This window comes from Globicephala melas, chromosome 19 (assembly GCF_963455315.2).
Source record: "Globicephala melas chromosome 19, mGloMel1.2, whole genome shotgun sequence".
Classification (NCBI taxonomy): Eukaryota; Metazoa; Chordata; class Mammalia; order Artiodactyla; family Delphinidae; genus Globicephala; species Globicephala melas.
In genome coordinates, this window is record NC_083332.1 from 39,222,531 (window position 1) to 39,233,188 (window position 10,658).

Below are 10,658 nucleotides of genomic sequence, written 5' to 3' on the forward strand. Positions count from 1 at the left end.
TATCCTAGACACCAAAAATGCAGCCAAAATATATTAAGAGTCTTGGGTAGAGAGATCTACCCATTTGGGGTCTTGAGAGTTTTAAGAGATATAGATTATAAGGCAGAAGAATTGATTTTTAAGTAGTCATAATAACTGGAAATATAAGATCTAGGTTGAAGGGGAGAATGATTAAAAAGTTTGCATGACAACATTGCAGCACAAATTTCAGTGTCTCTGAAATATCTGGCTTATTTGTGATGGTCACAGGATACCTTAACGCCCGTTTGGGTGGCTGGGGAACAGAATGAGGAAGATGAACTGCTGCGGAACAGCCCTGAATGAAGCAATCCCCTGAGTTGCTGGAAAGGCTCTTCTCTGTTTTCAGAACAGATTTTCTCAACTCCAAGCCCTCTTCAGAGTCCAGGAAAAAAAAAAAAATCAAAGGTGATTTAAAATCCTGCGACTGCTCCAGCATGAAATGACTATGTGATGGGGAGCTTCAAATCTGCTAAAGCAGAATTACAGAATATTATTATTAGTATTATTTATTTAAAAAGAGGGATAGCCCTAGAATTTCTTTCAGCCACAGAGCTCAGGGAAGTGGAAAAACATGTCAGGACATGATGATTATGGAGAACTTCCTTTGAGGGATTAAAAAAAAAAAAATGTAACCCTCAGAGAACATCCTCTAAAGGTATCAGATCTGTCGGTAAAAGAATCTCTCTCTCTCTCTTACACACATACACACGCACACACTAGATAAAACCCCTGCAAAACTGGACACAGCTGATGAAAAGCAAAAGCCAGGCAGAACACTCAGTTGTGTTTGCCATGAACGACAGGGCTCATTTTGCATGCAGTGAGGTACAGCGGCCAGGTTCAATGGATGGAAAATCCCACTCTCGAATCTTACATAAATATCTCTTTCCCACACACAGTTTTCCAGTTGAAAAGCTCCTATAATGAAGCCAGAGGTGACAGCCAAGGGAGGGTTGTTAACCATTGAGATGGCTGTCAGGATTGCTGTAAAGAGGGCAGGCGCTTTCTAAGGGCCCCAACCGTCCCCAATCCCTCCGATCTGCTTCGCTGTGGGATCGATTCGAGAGGGCAGTGCTCCTATGCCTTCTCCAGCGTCCCCGTTCCCATTCCCGGCACACAAATTCTATGAGGCCGGTGAGAGAAAGGAGCCGGCTGATCTGATTAGCAGCTCCGGCGCGCTAAGGGATGGTCGGATCATGCCTCTTAAAGAGGAAACTCTTGTGGAATCTTCAGGAAAGGGTAGTAAAGTTGAAAAGACTGTTTCTCCCTTGCTTGAGTATAAGCTCTATCCTTTAAGTGGAGCTGAAGTGAGCAGCTGCCAGCTTGATTTTCCATCACTGACTAATGTGCTTTTGCAACAATAAACAATTAATGTTGTTTGATATCTCACATTTAGCAACCCAAGCAAACAGCTGCCATTTCGCCTCGGGAAGGCAAACGGCTAGTCCTGGACGTGCAGCCGGCTCTATGCCTGCGCGGAAGGGTCCACGATAACGAAACTTTGAGGTTTCTGCCAGATTGGATGGGGAAGGCTTTGGTCTCGGGGAGGGAAAAGACGCAGGAAATTAGGGATACCTGTTGGCATCATCGTTGGCGGCGGCAGGTTTTCACCCGCTCCCTGGCTTGACTGGAGCCTGAGAGAACGGGCGCAAGTCCCTTATGAACCTGTTACGCGCTGGCAGAACCCAGGCAAGAGCCCGCTTTGCTTCGGGCCCTGCGAGGGGCGCAGCCCGCCCCGCAAGGGCTCGCGGACGGGGAGGAGTGAGATGTCAGAAAGCGCAGCTCCGGGCTCTGCCGGAGTCTGAGGGAGTGCCTGGCTCAGCTCAGGAGGCCTCTGTGAGCGCAGTCTCGCGGGCTCGGGGAGCACACTGCTTGGGGGGTCCTGCCTGGATGCGGGGCAGCATCTCCGCGTCCGCTGAGCCGCGGGGCGGCTGGGGAGCCCGGCAAGTTTGCAGCGGGCACCGCGCTCCCGGGCTGGAGGAGCCACTTGTGGGAAAGCCTCGCGCTGGGGCTCTCGCAGCTGAGTCGTGGCCCGCACGACCGCGGGGGTCGCCCTCCCTCTCCTCAGGGGTGGGGCGGTGCAGCAAATCAGCCAGAGGGCACCCCCGATCCCCTTCCCCTCCTTTCTGCTCGGGCTCGCACCTGCCTCTCATCCGGCGGCGGGTGCTTCCCATTCACCGCACGGACCCCGCAGTGAAGGCGCCCGGCTGCAGCAGCGCCTGCCTGTGTCGCGAGGCGGCGAAATCGCCAGGCGACAGCGAGGGAGCCCTCAGGAAAACTGGAGGGGCACAGCCCGCTTGCTACTACTCCCCAGAATCTACTGTCAGAGCAGGTTGCAAAAAATCGTCTGGCAGAACCCTGAGGTGATCCCATCATCTATTCATAGCAGGAAAGAAGACACAGCTCAGCCCCGCACCCGGGCGGCGAACCCGCATCCACCAACCGAGAGAAAGGAGGCGCGCAAGGTGTCGGAAGGGGCATGGGATTCCTAAAAGAAAAGGTCCCTTCTGGGTCCTCGGGGCGTGGATTAAAACGAGGGGGCGTGGGGGGACCACTTACTCTTGCGGGGCTCCGCGCCGGCGAATTTCAAGCCTCTTGGTTCACAAATGGCTGGAGGGGCTCGAGGTCGGCTCCCGAGGGCGGTGAACACCGAGCGTTCCCCGCGCGCTGGGCAGGCGCCTCCGGATCGCGTTCATGCCTCTCGGAGCTTCGGGGCTTGGTGCGGAGACGCCGGGCGGGCGCGCCGGGCCCTGAGTGTCCGCAGCCCAAAGTGCGGCTTCGCTGGGTGGGCGCGACTGTCCGTGCACAAACCGGCAACAGGGATGAGCTTCGAGGAAGCAGGGAGATTCCAAATAGATTCACGAATTCTGGGCTGAGCGCTCCGGCGTGCGAGCCCGCCTGCCTGCCAAATGTAACTGTGAAGTGATGTGGAAAAGTGAGTCTGGTGCCTCCCCTGACGGATCTCATTGGGCAGAGCGAAGAGGCAGGTCTACCACTTGGAAATTCATGTAAGCGGGCCCCCTCCCCGCCCGCGCCCGGCATCCCGCCCCCCCCCCACCCTACCCCGGCGCTCTGGCGCGCTCGCTCCTTCGTTCTCCCCCGCTACCAAGTGGGCGCACAACTTTTCGCTCCTCGCTCTCGAGCACGCCCTGCGCGTCTCCGCCCCGGAGCCACTCCGGAAAGATGCGCCCTTCCGTGTCCTGCGAGCAGCCCGCGGAGGGCCAGGCTCCAGGATAAGAGGGCTGGCAGACGATAAAAGGATGCGGAGGAGGTACCCGCGAGCTTTCTGAGTCTTCCCTGAGCTCTGAGGCTAGCGAGATCTTGAAAAGAATCCCAGTGGTCCAGGGCTGTTTTTCTTGGGAGGAAGAGGACGCGACAGGGCAAAGGGGTGCGCGTGGGCAGCTTACCTTCTCTTTATGCCAAGAACCACGAGGGGACCGAGTGGAGTGTTTGTAAGGCCGCTGTCTACTACTCAGACGCTGTGGTTTTCGAGGCCGTGCGTCGTGGTCCTGTGGGTGGTGCGCATTCCTCATATCCCCAGGCTTCTACTGCTTTAGGGCGATGGGATGAGGGAGCGCAGACGGGCAGCCACGAGGGGTGCGTAGTAAGTCCGTGTGAAAAAGGCAGAACTTGCTTGGGAAATAAAGGGAGGGACTACTAGGTCTTCTCAATGTGCCCTTGCCTCCAAATCTCCTCTCAGGCACCATGCTTGCAGCTCCTCTGCCTCCGCCACGAGATGCCCTTTCAGGTCCTTTAATAGACTCCACTCAAACCTTGAGAATTGGCCACCCTGCGGGAGAGACAGTGCAAGAAGAGGAATCATGAATCAGGAGGTCCAGATGTCTTTTCTTCTCATCAATGGGGCAAACACGTAGGAATATGCGGCCACTATGATCATCTTTTAATAAAATTCGTGAAAAACACCGATGAGCCAATCTTTTGTTTGCTTGCTTGTTTGTTTAACTTCCCGCCACAGGACACTTAGTCCATTCTCTGTGCACTAAAGCTGAACTCTGAGGAAGGGTTTTACTACCTGGAGACAGAGCCGGAACGGAAAAAGAAAGGGTATGGAGAACCAGACACAAGGTCCGTAGAGCTTGTACTGTCGGACTCAAATTAATGAGACAGAGGGAAGAGAATGAGAAAACAGACACAATATGCTTATAATATTTATGCAAAGTTGCCTGTTTTGTGTCTGCTGCATCTACCATCCATTGGTGAAATACTGAAAACAATATTGACTACAGGTCTAATATCTGTCAGTTTCACATTCTAGCTGATATGGGCAAGAAACTTAGTGAATTATTTCAGAGAGAGAGGGTGAAGAGAACCAGGAGGTATTTTCCCACAAGGCAGTCACTAAGTAACTGTTCTCAGCTCAGATTTTGTCTGCTTACAGGGTATTCAGGAATTGGCTAATTCTGTCTTGGAAAAAGGAACAGCAGTCACGCCTCAATCAAATTGTAACTGCTGTTGGACCAGGCAGTCCCAAGTGAACCAAGTGAAATAGATCACATCTTGGGCTGTGCTTAATTTTCAGACATTCATGTTCACTTTGAACAAATGCTAAACCTTTCCTTGGGGTACCTTCTTACATCTATGAGAACTAAAGAAAAGTTTATGTGTTATTGAAGCCTGGGAATTGTTACAAGTAACAAACTCACCTCAAAAGAAAGCTAGAGTGGTACAGCTAGACACTATCCTCAAATCTCATTTTCCTAAAGGAAAAATAAAACTATTTTGATGACAAAGTGAAGAGAGTCAGAATCCAATGGCTTGAGTTACCTTGGGTTAGAATGAGTTTGTTTTGACTCACCTTAGCCACATTTATTCTCTGAGCAGTTGCATGCACTGTCCTAGCTGAATTTTGGCCATCTAGAATTCAAGGTAGCCCTCTCTCTCTACATTGTTAAACTCTGCTCAAAGCACTGCAGTAGGAATTTCCTGCTAATTTTCTCCTAATTCTTGGGAGAGGCCTGGATCATTAAGTAGTATGAAAGAGGATTAGGATAATGTTAAAAAGAGCTATAAGGATATTTCTAAAATAATCAGGGATGCTGAAAGACAAGGCATTTGCCTCTTTAACAATTCTACCCCCTCTTAATAGGATGCAGTGTAATGTCACAATGGTGAGAGCCTAAATCCTTAAGACAGTTTTCTTTCAACATCCTCTCCAGGGTTATAGCCTTCCAGTAGGAAGAAGACTGTTACACAGGCTTTTTAGGATGGCCACTAAAATTGCATGTGTTGTGGAGTATTTCCGGGGAGGAAGGGTGAGGAGTTATCTGATAGGGCAGGAGTATAATCAGAGAAGCAGTGAGGGTTAGGGGTCGGTGAGAGGGAAGATTGCATTCAGAATAACCATAACCTTGGCTGATTGATGCTACAGTGGGATGAGGCAGGATGTCTCCAGCCTGCATTTTGACGACAGGCAGACTATTTTGCAGAGGAGTCTCTGCAGTAGAATGAGATGGAGAGTGACTCCATGTAGTAAAAGACACTTTCCTTTTTCACTAGGAGTGGAACTTTTCTTCTAATTTTCAGCAAGGAAGAGAGTAAACCAAGTGACTGGTTAGTTGAAGGGTGAGGAATCAGATGGCTTACAGGAATCAGAGCCCTGGAAGTGGGAAGGAGAGCTAGGAAGACTCCAACTTCTACAGTTGGGGCAGGAAATGGCAGAATGGAACTTATCTATTACTCCCTGTGATAAAATTCAAACTTTTCATCTTTTCCTTCTTCAGCACACAATAAAAAACTAAAATAAACTAACTTAAAAAAATGTGTTTACCATGGTATGGTTACTGAGAACTTTCAGATTTATTGGATGGCTTTTAATTTTGTTTTGTTTGTTTTTTTTGCCACACCACGCAGCATGAGGGATTTTAGTTCCCTGACCAGGGATTGAACTCAAGTCCCCTGCAGTGGAAGGGCAGAGTCTTAAGGTTGGACTGCCAGGGAAGTTCCTGATTCTAAATTTAGATTAATATTTAGATTAATTAATTCATTCATTTACTCACGGAATACATCTTAAAGGTAAGGTTGAGGAGTGTGGATTCCATGAATGAAGGGATTTTACAATGTGATACCTGCCAAGGGTATTTCAAAATAAGGTTTAAAATAAAAACTTGAAGAATGTGAATATGAAGAAGGCAAAAACATAACACCAGTAAGTATGTGATATTTTCTAGGAATTCAGGAACCTTTTCTCATATTTCAGCTTATGGAATTCCAATGAAAAATCTGAAAATGACCGTGTCTTTTTTTTTTTTTTGGAGGGGGTGCATATTTTATTCTCAGTAATTTCCTGAGAAACACACTTTTTATGTATTTAATATAAAAGTATGTAACAACTGTGTCATTAGGCAAAAAAAAGAAAACTTTGAAATTTCAGTTTGACTTTCAATATTGGAGCCTAAGTCATAAGAATGGAAAGATTAGGAAAGCTGTTTTTAGAAATTTAAATGTTTAAATAAATTTAGAAAAGTGTGCGTTTTATTTTTTTTAAGTTTAAGGGTTTGTTTTAAACCAGCTTCTTTACCAAAATCATGAAAAGACGTGATAGTGCTCAAGTGAAGAGAATGTGAGCAATTATAGTGGTTCTCAAACTGTGATCTCTGGACCAAGTACTACCTCCCGATCTTCAGGGAACTTGTTAGAAACACAAAGTTTCCTGCCCTGCATCTGGGTGGGGCTCAGAAATCTGCCTTTTAACAAATACTCTGGGACATTCTGTGACTTGCTAAAGTTTGAGAACCACTGCCTTAGGCTATTCTTTTCTCAGGTGATCTATAAAAAGATGAGAAGAATAAAAGTAAAGTATGGTATTATATGACTACCTATTGTTTTTGTCCTGGAATATTCTAAGACTGAATACTATCCTAAACAAAATAAATAAAGTAAAATAAAGACAAAGAAAAGTGTATGCACACTAAATTTATCATGTGCTTATTACTTCACCAGCATTTATTACAGGATTTGAGAAATTAAACTGACTTCTTTAGAAATGGTTATGGTTCTTGGGGTACAATCATCACTGGACTCTGTTTAGAGTTGTGATGCTCTACATTTCCTGGCAGCTGCTTTCAGCTGTCCCTGAAATTAGACCTGGATCTCTTAATATTGACTGTAATTACTAATCTTGAGCTTGCCATTATATTTTCAGTAAATGGAGGTGTAAACACTTTCTGAAAACCACATCTGTGCTGAGAGCATTTTGGAGAAGTTTTTTCAAAACGGCATTATCTCTCATCTTCCCAGGTGCTAGAAAAGAGATAAGCTCCAATTCAGCTTCTAAACAGAAACTGAATGGGGGTGGGTGGGGGCGGGGCAGCAGATAGATTTAAGGGGACTGGTACAAAGCTATCAAATAAGCCAGCCCAGGTGTGGTGGACTACACACATTTTCATTTGTTGTTTGGTTGTAGGTTTTGGTTTTTGGTTTTCCTGAAAGAGAACAGCAGCTAGCTTAAGATTCCAGACCCCTCTTGTTTAACGTGGGAGCCATGAAGAGGAAAAAAATAAAAATAGTTCACATTGTGCTTTAAAAAGAAGAAAGAGCAACGGAAGGGAGCTTTTTCTCCCAAACCCGCCCACCCCCCCCCCCCGCAAATACTACTAATTTGGTATATTAGATTGCATCAACATTAAAACATATTAATTAAATTTAACTGATCTTAAATCAGACTTAGAAGATTACGATCATTTGAAATTTGCACACTTACACTAATGCATCATTACACATGAATACAAATATATGGGGGGGGGGGAGGCACACCAGCATCTCTTATTATGCCTAAAACGGGGTTTATAGTTCTGATTAGTTGTCATCAAGTTGGTTACTAGAGACATGCATTGGACAAATGTTCCAAGAAGTTGAAAGGAAATTACATTACTGAGAATATGCACAGAATTTCTTTATTTGTCAAAGCTGCATAATACTGTCTAAAGATTTTTTGTTTGTTCGTTTACTGAACTTATGCTGCCTTGCGGATAAAGAGAGCGCTGCTTTTAGGTGGCCGTCTCCCGCCTCCACGGGCAACTGTCCTAGCTGAAGGGATGTCGAGGCTTTTTTCTTCCACCTCAAGCGCCCTCTAGCGTGCAATAGCTGCATAGGTTGCTGTGTAGAGGGAGATGGAGAGAAGAAAGGATAAGAAATGTTCTACCAATCGCTGTCCTAATTCCTGAATTCCTTTGCTTTTCTTTTCCTCCTTCCTCAAAGGGGTCATTTCCACCGAAGTGTATGGCAAAACAAAAGAGGTGCTTTGCTTTTGCATGAAAAACAAATCACTCATTTACTAAACTGGGAAACAAATGCTAATCCTTTCTCAGGGGTTTCTTTTGAACATTCATAATTTTCCAGAAGTTTCATACACTCTAATAATCAGGCAAATAAAAGAAGGTAAGCTGCTCCCTAGGAAGAAATTCATTTTGTTCCTAACTCACTGCAGCCCAGCTATAAGACATTTGATTGCAAATTGATTAACGTCTCCATGGGTTTTCAGTTTGTGTCTCCATACAAGTGCATAATACTTCTTTCTTGCCTCAGGGGGGTGGTATGAGGCCTAATTGAGGTTTATAAAACAATTTCAGTTCCGCAGATACAATTTTTGATATACAGTTGAACCCACCTTTCACCTTGCATCCACTAACAGGGTTTCAAATTCTCTTTGGTAGTCCAGAGGGAAACTGTGATTGGGATCTGTATTTTCATAAATGTGTCGTGAAAACAACTCTATTGTAAATAGTGGCTTTGCTCAAGAGACTTAGAATGGTAGGAAATGGGGGAGAATATTTGGAGAAGAAAAATGTACTTGCTTTTGCAAACACTGTGTGTGAATAAGTACAGATAAATACTAAGGCAAAATTCCTACAAGACATACATTTGGGCATATCTCCCTAAATTTTAAAACAAGCTAACAATAACAGAAGGTAGTTTTACTCACCCAAACACCATGCACTCAACACTTAGTCTCTGAGAAAGAAGCAGACACCTGTAAACAAACTTGTGCATTGGCATCTGTTCAGATGGTAGGATGTCTAAACACATGTTGTGCAACTCGAGATTTTATTTACTAATAATATGATTATTATGCAGCACCGTATTTTACCACTGCCCTTATAGCTATGATATTTTACAGGGTAGGTAAAGAAGGAGGTGAGCTAACATTATAACACGCTCCATTAGCTCTTTTACATACAGTCTCTCTTTAATTATTAAGGCACTGTAAATGGACAGGATATTGTTGATATCGTTTAAAGTGTGAGAAAACTGAGGCTCAGAGAAGTTAAGTGATTTTCTCAAGGTTATGCAGTTATTAAGTCGAAGAGTGCAATTCAAACCGAGGATTTCTAACATTAAATATAATCTAGTACTACCTTTCAATATTGAAATACTGGTAAGTAACTATTATAACCTACTTTCAAAACAATGTATGACCTCACTACAGAAGGGACTCATACACTGCAATACAAGATGGACTAAATATTATGTGTTCCTGAGAAGAATCAGAATCCTTAACTGCATGTGGTTTTGAAACTATAGATCCCAGATTCCATGGTTAACCAACTAAATCAAAGTCTCCAAGGAGAACGTATATTTTCAAAAAGCAAACACGGTGATTCTGATTCAGCATAACAAACATCAATTTGGAGACCATTTGAGAATAATGAAGCCAAATGGTATCCAAGGTCCCGCTGAGCTCCTCAGCTCAGGAGTCCGAGGCTAAGGCGCACTTCTGCTATTACTATTTAGATCTGCATAGCCCTTCGTATATTTCCAAGCATATCAGCTCTCCTATCTGATCCTTGCAATAATCTTGTGAGGTGAGAAGAAGATACAATATTTCCTCAATTTTAGAGAGTTACAAGCTTTTAGAGCCAAAAGGGCCCTTAGAGATTTTTCTAGTTCAACGTCTTCATTTTCTAGGAAAAAAAAATGGGGAATGCTTTTGACTCCTGAGCCTAAAGTTACATAACCAAGCTCTTGGAAAAAGCCAAGACCAGATCCCAGGTCCTTGGTCTTTAAAGGATATATATCAGGTTGTCACTTGTCCCTGAAAATATGGCCCCGGGAAAAATCATTAAGCTAATAACCTGATTAGTCTTCCAGATATGAAGTCAGAAGACTGGGGAAAAAAACAAACAATCACAACAACAAAAAACATAGTTTAGACCCAAATTAATGCAGTCTAGAAAAGGTCTACTTACATTTTCTGGTGAGATTACATTTACTCTCTTCATCTAGTATCTGCTCGGTCTAATAATATGTCTTGTCTTGGTTGAATTATTTCAGTACCCTGGAGTTTGTCTCATTAATGTAGCCCCAGAGGCTCCTTCAAAGCAGATCTTGTGTGCTGTGGATTTTTGGAGTGAGAATTATTTTGGAAGCAGAGGAAGATAATAGCATAAGAAAAAAAAAATCGTGCTCTCATATGTTCTGATGTACCCTAAAACTTTCTCTGGTATCTTCCAGTAGAAAACCCAAACAGAAACAACATTTCAGATGGAGATAATGTAAGGCCTGACTTCTGCATTCTCCGAAAGCAGAGAAAGACAAATGCAGGGAGCCTGCTGAATTTTTTCTCACTCTTCCTTTTTGCATAAGGATATTCTGGCTTTCTTCCTCCAAATGATCTCATT

At 44.5% G+C, this 10,658-nt stretch overlaps 1 protein-coding gene across 6 annotated transcripts in view; it reads right to left on the minus strand.

Annotated features, from left to right (window-relative positions):
• CDH8 (cadherin 8) overlaps positions 1-10,389 on the minus strand; it is a 380,312-nt gene extending 369,923 nt beyond the window's left edge. For 2 of the 6 annotated variants that reach the window (XM_060288667.1, XM_060288668.1), the window contains exon 1: positions 2,581-3,006. The gene's annotated coding sequence lies outside the window, so the exon portion shown is untranslated. Of the gene's footprint in view, positions 1-2,580; positions 3,010-3,428; positions 3,812-10,226 lie in introns of those variants that run through there. The other 4 variants (XM_060288665.1, XM_060288664.1, XM_030863783.2 and 1 more) reach the window with 4 other exon arrangements.
• Positions 10,390-10,658: the final 269 nt, after the last annotated feature.